We start from the raw sequence: 10,476 nt of genomic DNA on the forward strand, positions 1-10,476 counted from the left end.
ATAAAAACCAAAAGAACAATATATAATACCAATGAATCGAAGAGCTGGTTCTTTGACAAAATAAACAAAACAGATACCTCACTAGCCCAACTAATTAAAAAAAAGGAGAAAATATGAATCATTAGGATTAGAAAAAAAAGAACACGTAACAACAGATACCTTGGAAATACACAGAATTATTAGGAACCATTTCAAGCAAATATACGCCAACAAATCAGAAAACCTAGAAGAAATGGATAGATTTTTTGAACACATATAATCTACCAAAACTGAATCATGAGGCAATTAATAATCTAAATTGACCCATACCAAGGATTGAAATAAAATCAGTAATTAAATCACTTCCAACCAAGAAAACACTGAATCAAATGGCTTCACTGCAGAATTCTACCAAATGTTTCAAGAGGAACTTATCCCAATCTTCCACAAACTACTCCAAGCAGTAGAAAGGGAGGTAATCCTTCCAAACTCTTTCTATCAAGCCAATATCACTTGAATACTGAAGTCAATAGAGACACAACAGAAAAAGAACTAGAGCTATACCTGTAAGGAGTTATTCCAATAGCCTTCCCTGGACCCGGCACCATTCCTTCTTCCTCACAGCTCATGAAATTCGCGCCGGCCTATCTATCCACCAATTGAATGTAACCTGGCATTCCACCTGAATCCCACCCTAATCTTCCAGCCCCCTCCCCAACTCCGCCCACTTGCCAATCATCCCTAGGCATTCACCTGCAGGCGCCAATCCCATGGGGGCCTGGCCTCAATCCCTCCCAATCCCCACCCCCTACACCTGGCAGACAAAAAGGCCCCCCCAGGTGCGGCTCTCTCTCTTACCCCCCTCTTATCCCGCTCTTATCCTGCTCTTACCCCGCTCTTACCTCACTCTTATCCCTCCTTCTCTGGTCTCTGTCTCTCTGCTCTCTCTCCTCTCCCCTTTTCTCCTCCTGATTTTCACCACCTCTACCCGTTCCTGCCCCATTGGAATAAACCTCCTAAGATACCTCGTTGCGTCTGGTGTGTTTCAGCTCACGGTAAAGAACCAGGTTGTGGGAATTAGCTGCGCGTAATAATATCGTAATAATATAGTAATATCCTATGAACTAGAACTCTACAAACTTTTTAAATAACTAACAATACCCATTATGAACATAGATGCAAAAATCCTCAATAAATTACTAGCCAACAGTATCCAACAATACATCAGTTAGATCATTCACCCAGAAGATTTGGGATTTATGCCTGGCATACAGGGATGGATTAACATTCACAAATCAATAAATGTGATTTACCACATGAATATTGAAAAATAAAAACCATATTATCATCTCAATAGATGCAGAGAAAGCATTTATAAAATCTAACACCACTTCATGCTAAAAACCTTAAGCAAGATAGAGATAGAAAGAATATTCCATAACACAATCAAAGCAATACATGAAAAACTCAACACCAGATTCACACTAAATGAGAAAAGACTGCAAGCTTTCCACTAAGATCTGGAACTAAACATGTCCACTTTCACCAATGCTATCCAACATTTAGAGCTATTAGGTAAGACAAACAAATTAAAAGAATTCAGATTGGAACTGAGAAATTGAAATTATCCCTGTTTGCAGATGACATAGCAGAATCAATAGACCCAGTCAATTGCCTATTGGAACTCATAAGACAAAATGGCAGGGTAGCAGGATACAAAATTAATGAACATAAATCCATGACACTAGTGTGTGAGGAGTTAGACAGGGTAGTAGGCAGTTAGGGCATTCTGCATCCCTGAGCCATTTTTTTTCTCAAAGATAAAATGGCATATTCCCCACCATGTCTTAGATTCACCAGAGCAGGTTTCTTCCAAGAGACAAGGGTGACACTAACATATCAATTCCCACCTGAAGCATCAGCCATTGTCTCCAGCTATTGTGTGGGAGGGTCTCAGGCTGGTCTCCTTATTATTGAAAAGGGACCAAGGAAGTAGCATGTCTGACAACTTTCTGGCCTTTTGTCTCAAAGTCAGGTTCCATGGGGACCAGGAATTTCCTTTTATCTTTGGAGAAACCCCTTTGAAGTAAACCTTTAAAAGATATGTTCCCCACCATTAATACCAGTCTTTATTTTTTTCCCACTTTTCCTCCTGCCACTATGGCAGAGGACTGGGGTTTTTCCCACTTTTCCTCCTGTCACTATGGCAGGGGGCAAGAGTCCTTTCTATCTCAAAGCCCCCTGGCATCATTAGGAAGGGAGTCTCCTTTCTCAGCTTTTCTAATAAATCTTGCTTCAAAACTGAAATGTGTTTACACAAGAATTCTTCTTTCCTGAGAGACAAGAATTGAGGTTGCTGTCGCATTAAGGGTCAAAAACCCTACAGTACTAGTATGCAAAAATAACGCCATGGCTAAGTGGAGAGGAATCTGAAATGCCTAGGAATTATTCTAACCAAATACGTGGAAGATTGCTATTATGAAAATTATAAAACATTTAAAAGAAATAAAAGACATGAAAAAAAAATGGAGAAACCTACCATGTTCCCGGATTGGAACATGTCCACATTACTGAAAGAAACATACAGTTTCAACATCAAAATGTTGCAACATCAAAATGTCGACACTACTGATACAAAAGTTCAACTGGAAACACGGGAAACCACAAATAGCCAAAGCTATCCTGAAGAATAAAGAGAAAGCTGGGGTAATCAGTCTTCCACAGCTCAAGACATTCTACAGAGCAATGGTCATCAAAATCGTCTGGTACTGGCACAGAAACAGAGAAGATCAATGGAACAGAATAGAAATCCAAGAAGGGAGCTCACACATGTACAGACAACTAATCTTTGACAAGAAAACTGAAAATAATCCAGGGAAAAAGCCTGGTCTCTTCAATAAATACTGGGACAATTGGATAGCTGCCTGCAGAGGTAAGAAACAACACCACACCTGTCACTTAGCACAAAAATTATCTCTAAGTGGACCAAAGACCTAAATCTACACCCAGAAACTATTGAGGTATTAGAGTAAAACATAGGAAGCACTCTCCAAGATAGAGGAATAAAGAAAGACTTCTTAGAAAAGACATCAAAAGCACAGGCAGTCAAAGACAAAATAAACAAATGGGACTACATCAAACTAAAAAGCTTTCTACAGCAAAGGAGACTATCAACAAAGTGGAGTAACCAACAGAAAGGGAGAAAATCTTTGCACATTGCACAACCAATAGGGGAAAATATCCAAGATTTACAAAGAGCTTTAGAAACTCATTGACAGCCAAACAATCCTGTGAAGATATGGGTAAAGGAGAGGAAGAGACATTTTTCAAAGGAACACATTCAAATGGCTACTAGATGTGTTGGAAAACGCTCAGGATCCCTAGCTGCCAGGGAAATAAAAATGAAAATCACACTGAGGTCCCACCTAACACCAGAGAGATTGCCTGCATTCAGAACTCTACTAACAATACCTGCTGGCTTGAATGTAAGGTGAAAGGCACCCTCAAATAGCCACAGCTATCCTGAAGAATAAAGAGAAAGCTGGGGTAATCAGACTTCCACATCTCAAGACATTCTACAGAGCAGTGGCCATCAAAATAGTCTGGTACTGGCACAGAAACAGAGAATAAGATCAATGGAACAGAATAGCAATTCAAAAACGGAGCCCATACATGTACAGCCAACTAATCTTTGACAAGAAAACTGAAAATAATCCAGGGAAAAAGACTAGTCTCTTCAATAAATACTCTTGGGACAATTGGATAGCTGCCTGCAGAGGTAAGAAACAACACCACACCTGTCACCTTATACAAAAAAATATACAACTTATACAACTTCACTCTTGTTGGGAGTGTAAGATAGTACAACCCCTATAGAAGTCAGTATGGAGAGTGCTAACAGAACTGAAAATTGACCTGCCACATGACCCAGCTATCCTACTTATCTGAATATATCCAAAAGAAATGAAATCTGCATAAGAAAGTTATCTATAATCCTATATTTACAGTAACATAATCTACAACAACACAGACATGGAAACAACCCAGATGCCAGTCCAAAGAGGAGTGGATAAAGAAACGGTGATATATCTACTCTGTGGAATACTACTCAGCCATTAAAAAGAATGAAATGCTACCATTTGCAACAAAATGGTCCCAACTATAGAACATTATGTTCTGTGAAACAAGAACAAATATCTTATTTTCTTTCTGATATAAGGCCACCTTCATGCAAAACACAAGTTCAATAGCTCTTTCAATACTGTTTTTCCTACATTTCAAGGGGTTGATATTTTTCTTTGGATTTTCATTCATTCCAAGGGTAGTTTTAATTTTTCTTATTAATTTCTTCACAATAGCACTGCTCACTTCAGGAAGGTTTTTGATTCTTTTTTAACTCTTCAGTGACACATTAGTCATTCAGTAGCATGTTTGTTAACTTCAATTTAATATAATTTTTTTTTTTTTACTTTTCCCTCTGTTGTTGATTTTGTTTTATGGCTTTTCATTTAAGCAGAATAGTAGCTGCCTAGTGGATATTATCACATACAGATGTGAAGATAAAATGCAGTGTGCATCTCTACTTCCAAATCAAAGATGGACTCCCAGTAAAACTTTTGAATGTATCTCGACAATAGGATACTGGACTCATTGCTATTGTTCATGTTTACAATGTCAGGATACACTTAAATAGCAGAATGATGGATGTATAATTGTGAAAGTACTTTACTATTGTAATGACACAGGGAAAATTAGTGGGAGAAAGGTGGGTATTTGGGGAGGGGGAAGGTAAGTCCCTGAGCCTATGGAATTGTATCATGGAATAATGAAATACACATACAAAAAAAATTTAAAATTTAGAAAAGGCTAAGAAAATTGAACTACCAGACACACACAACTTATATGAATTATTTCAAGAAGAAAGATTATGATACGAGTAGGGATTTTGTCTTTCTCTTTGTTTAGAAAGTCAGATTTACAGAGAGAAGAAGAGTCAGAGAAAGATCTTCTGTCTGTTAACTCCCAAGTGGCTACAATGACCATAGCTGAGCCGAATGGAAACTAGGAGCCAGGAGTTTCTTCTGTGTCTTTCAATTGGATGTAGGGTCCCAAGGCTTTGGCCTTTCCTCAATTGCTTTCCCAGGTTGCAAGCATGCAGCTGGAAAGGAAGTGGAACTACTGCGATATTAACCAGCGCCCACATGGTATCCTAGCATATGCAATGTGAGTATTTTTGCCACTAAACTAATGCACTGGTCCTCAAGATTTTTTAGGCATTCTAAATTCTGTCTTCTTTTTACTCAAAACAATGTTGACTATGCCGTTTTATCAAAAAGGCAGCTGTGTCGTGGAAATAATTTAATCTCAAAAGAGTTCAAAATCTGCTCATGTGTTGTATTAATGGAAAAATAAACAGAATAAAATTTCACATGAGCTTTCATGCTCTAAAAATCAAGTAAAACAAAGTTTAGAATTTGGGAGAAAGATGATAGTATAAGCATTTTCCCCTCTTCTAATTTTTATACAAATTTCACACAGAAAGCCACTGTTGTAAATGCTATAATCATTGGCTCCCCTCCTTTTATGTTGGGCATCATTTATTTTAGGGCATTGAAATATTGGATCACTACCAGAGTTTAGCCGAGACTGTCTTGTTTTATTCAATCCTTCTTTAAAATAACATTCCTGCTAAAATTTCTCACCGTATTATACTAAGGAGTTTATTTACATAAGCACACTGTCAAGAACATTGTAAGTCCTAGTGTTCATATATACTATGATTATAGGAAATACAACTGGAAATTACATAATTTGGATTCTTTAAACCAGCAAATTTATGTAACCACTACTGTGTAAAAGTGACCATAAAGCACAAACCAACTCAAAATTAGGTGAAATTAGAAGTTAATAAATTAAAAAAATAATAATTATGTGAACATTTAAAATATTCTCTAATGATCCATTTAAAATAAGACATATACTAAGTCAAATGAGTTTATGTGATTGCCATGTTATTTTCACTTCTTGTTAAAAATTTTTATACTCTAAATGTGAGGCACAGAGCCCATTTACCCACAAGCTTATAGGCTTCACTTCAGAAATTCATCTATCTAAAAATAGTGAACAAATGCAGTGACAAATCCATTCTGAAATTATTTGGAGATAATAATCTGCAGTTTCATTATAAAATATACCAACCAGCAAAAACATTGCAAAATTTAGTCTAAGACCTGAGCAAATACACATCACTACCTAAATAGAATTTTAGTAGTGTCTAAGCTATCATGCGCACTTGTGATTTCTTTTTACAATATTAGAAGGTATTACAAAGGATAATATATGTTGAACTCAATGCATGGACAGGGTGACTAAGACACAACAACAAAACTCAGTATCTGTAGAATGGATGCAGAATCACGAAAACTGAAAAGACTTCAAAAGCCAAAATACTAAAATGTAGCGGCAAGGTAATGGGAGGTTAATGTGGAGGCCTGGGCATACTGCCCTGATGTGCAGTGATTCAGTAACTTTCCTTAAAGAAAAAAAGATAAAACACCTGCAGACACCAGGCTTGAGACAGAAATCTGGCTTTAAAGCACAATGCCTTTTCCTTTTTTTCCCCCCACATATGAGTTGTATGCTATTATGAGTCTTCTACTACATGGAAGAATTACTTACAGAGATGGGAATTAGCAAATCAGGGCATACTACTCCATAATAATTTAATTATTTGCTTTTTATTTCTTAAAGGAAAGAAACCATGAATTAGGTAATTGTCTTTACTTCAAGCATCAGACATAACTATTAAGTTTCATGTCTGACACAACAGAATTTTACAGTGGATTGTGAAGAATTCTGTGCAGTCATTAGTTGTTTGTACGTGGGTGCATATTTTAAAATATACTTGACTTAAAACTGTCACAGTAAAAGCAGCATGCTTTACTGCTCTTTCTATGAGTGAGGTGACATAGCAATGTTGTTAAAAAATTTGAGGGATGAGTGAATGAATATATCAATGGAAGAATAAACATGATATAAATCAAACATGATTCATCAGATAGGTTAAAGAAATAAGAGTAGGAAGAAGGAGCCAAATTGCTCCACAAGTGATTTAAGATCTTGGGAATCATTTGGTAAAATCAGATTTGGAAGAACTTAAACGTTAATTTGCCAAATGATGAGCATTACAGCTCATAGTTGGTGATTACAGATTGAAGTAGAGTCATAGTAGTGTTTCTTTAAGTATAATGGACTTTTTAATAGAGTATATTAAACTAAATACAGATGTATGGCCATCTGAAAGTTGTGAGATTCAATTGTGAAATGCAATATATTTATCAGATTATATCCTTTTGGAAAATACTTATTTTTTAGTATATTCAACATTTGCAGTTATTTTATTATGGTGTCTCCTCACATCTAAAGGTAAATACTAAATATTTTTAACAACTTATGTGACCCAACATTGTTGGCACAATCGCCCTCCTATCCCATATACTATAATAACTTTACTTCCTGTTCTTTTCTCCTCAGTATTGAAGACACAGCCTCTGTGTATTTGTTCTTCTCCACAACATGACTCAACTTTGCCAAATATCTATCACTGCTCTAAGCTGAAAGAGTCCAGGAACTGTCACTCCAAAATATAGCACTCTGTTATGTTAATTATCTCATTAAACTTAGAGAACAGCAGATAGTTGAAAAGTATGCTTTGATATCCCCTTGTCTTCTTAAAGTGTGGACACCCAAGAAAAGAAACAATGAACTTTGTCACTTCATTAGGCTTCTGTTACCAAAATTCATACAGCAGGAAGAAAAACTGAAGTCCATAAACTCACCCAAACAGAATTTTATTTTTTTTTTCCACTTTTTTTATTTATTATTTTTAATTCATTAATTACATTGTATTATGTGACACAGTTTCATAGGTACTTGGGTTCTCCCCACCCCTCCCCAAACCCTCCCACCATGGTGGATTCCTCCACCTTGTTGCATAACCACAGTTCAAGTTCAGTTGAGATTCCCCCATTGCAAGCATATACCAAATATAGAGTCCAGCATCTTATTGTCCAGTCAAGTTCAATGGCTTCTTAGGTATACCCTTTCTGGTCTGAAGACAGAGCCAGCAGAGTATCATCCCAGTCAATTAAAAGCTCCAACATACCACCAGCAAAAATTTACATCATTATGGAATTAATTGACATAGTAATGAGTAACCAATATGTTAAAAGTAAATGCAAGTTCTTAACCACCTTCTGTGACCACCTCATTGACATTTCAATTTTAGTTTATACACAACATATAACATACATAACATAACATGTTATACATAACATCATATCATCTTAAATTAAGGCAAACATGTGGTATTTAACCTTTTGGGATTGGCTCATTTCCCTTAGCATTATGGTTTCCAGTTTGGCCCATTTGGCCACAAAGAACTGCATTTTGTTTTTTTAATAGCTGAGTAGTATTCCATGGAGTAGATGAACCATAGCTTTCTTATCCAATCCTCTGTTGATGAGCATTTTGGCTGCTTCCATGTTTTTGCAATTACTGATTGTGCTGCTATGAACATAGGAGTGCATGTTGGTTTCTCATAAAACAGGTGTTCTGGATATATTCCTAGGAATGCTATTGCTGGATCATACGGTATGTTGATTTTGAGTTGTTTGAATATCCTCCATACTGATTTCCATAGAGGTTGTACCAGCCTGCAGCCCCACCAGCAGTGGAGTAGGGTTCCCTTTTCCCCGCAACCTAGCCAACAAGTGTTGTTGGTGCTTTTATTCATGTGGGCCAGTCTTACTGGCATTAGGTGGTACCTCATTGATGTTTTAATTTGGATTTCCCTTATTGCCAGGGAACTTGAGCATTTTTTCATATGTTTATTTGCCATTTGGGTTTGTTCTTTTGTGAAGTGTCTGCCCATTTCCCGTGCCCATTTCTTGAGTGGCTTGTTTGTTTTGACATTTTGGTTGTTTTGTAGCTCTTTGTATATTCTGGAGATTAGCACTCTATCACCTACGTAGTGCGCGAAGATCTTCTCCCATTCTGTGGGTTGTTTTTTTACTTTGTTGATTATGTCCCTTGATGTACAGAAGCTTCTTAGTTTGATGAGGTCCCATTTGTTTATTCTGGTCTTGATTTCTATTGCTTTTGGTGTCCTTCTTAGGAAGTAGGGACCTACCCCTAGATCTTGCAGAGTATTTCCAACATTTTCTTCCAAAAGTTTAAAGGTTTCTGGATGTAGGTTTAGATCTGTTATCCATTTAGACCTGATCTTAGTGTATGGTGAGAGATGTGGATCTATCTTTTTTTTTTCTGCAGGCTATTAACCAGTTGTCCCAACAGCATTTATTGAACAGACCTTCCCATTTGCTTGGATTGTCGTTTGTCTTTTTGTCAAAGATTATTTGGCTGTACCTGTTTGGGTTCCCTTCTGGTCCAAACAGAATTTTATAATACACTATTGTCTTACTTAGTTGTCAAAGAGAATCATGTGCAAATTATTATCTATTTTTCAGACCAAATTAACTTTATTACTATATGTTCCTCAAGCCTACTGAGTTTCCTTTGAAACATCATATAAAGCTCCTTAAAATCATTGACATTCTTTATTTTCTCCCACCTCTATAAAACCAAAGGTACAATGGGATCAGCTCTTCGCACAGCTGAATAAGATCCAGCCTGCAACATCGACATCCCATAGCAGAGTGTCAGGTCCAGTCCCGAATGTGCTGCTTCCCAATCAGCTTCCAGCAAATGCACCTGGGAAGGTAGCTATATGTCTGAACTTCTTACACAAACACAAGATTTAAAATGCTTTTTTACTACTAACGTAGGGATTCAGTACATTTAAAATGTTCAATGTCTCCATTACACTGACACATGTCAGGTGCTCACATGAATGCTATTGTTACTATTAGTTTTCACCATCATTACACTTTTTCTGAGTTTTTTTTTTTTTTTGGTCATTGTCTCAGAATGACTTTCCCTTCTCAACAACCACAATACCCAGGCACTCTCAAAGCTCAGTCCATCATTTACTTTTGGGTTGATCAAAGTTTCTAAGATTACAGACAGTTAGAAGATTGACAGATAAATATGAAGCTTCAATGGAAATAAGTAGCTAAATTACTGTGAAGAAAAGTTGGAAATTGAACCAGTCACTAAGATAGAGGATGCAGATGTCCCAAGAGGTCCCTTAATAATTGAAGCAAATGCTCATTCCTTTCATAAACTTTTTGAAGTACACTCATATATCTGTGTGAGGACACACACAGGCATTCAGATTAGCTATAGCTAAGAGATAGATAGATGATTGTGGAAAAATTTGATAATCATTTAGCTATCATCTCAAAATATATTCTCTAATCAATGAGTATTTTTTATTTCATTTTTTCAAAGTTTTTATTGGAAGTAGCTCTATGCCATGCCATCAAACAAGTTCCATTTTAATAGCATAAAATCATAACAAACACTGAATTGACTTAA

The sequence above is a fragment of the Ochotona princeps genome, chromosome 4 (assembly GCF_030435755.1).
Source record: "Ochotona princeps isolate mOchPri1 chromosome 4, mOchPri1.hap1, whole genome shotgun sequence".
Classification (NCBI taxonomy): Eukaryota; Metazoa; Chordata; class Mammalia; order Lagomorpha; family Ochotonidae; genus Ochotona; species Ochotona princeps.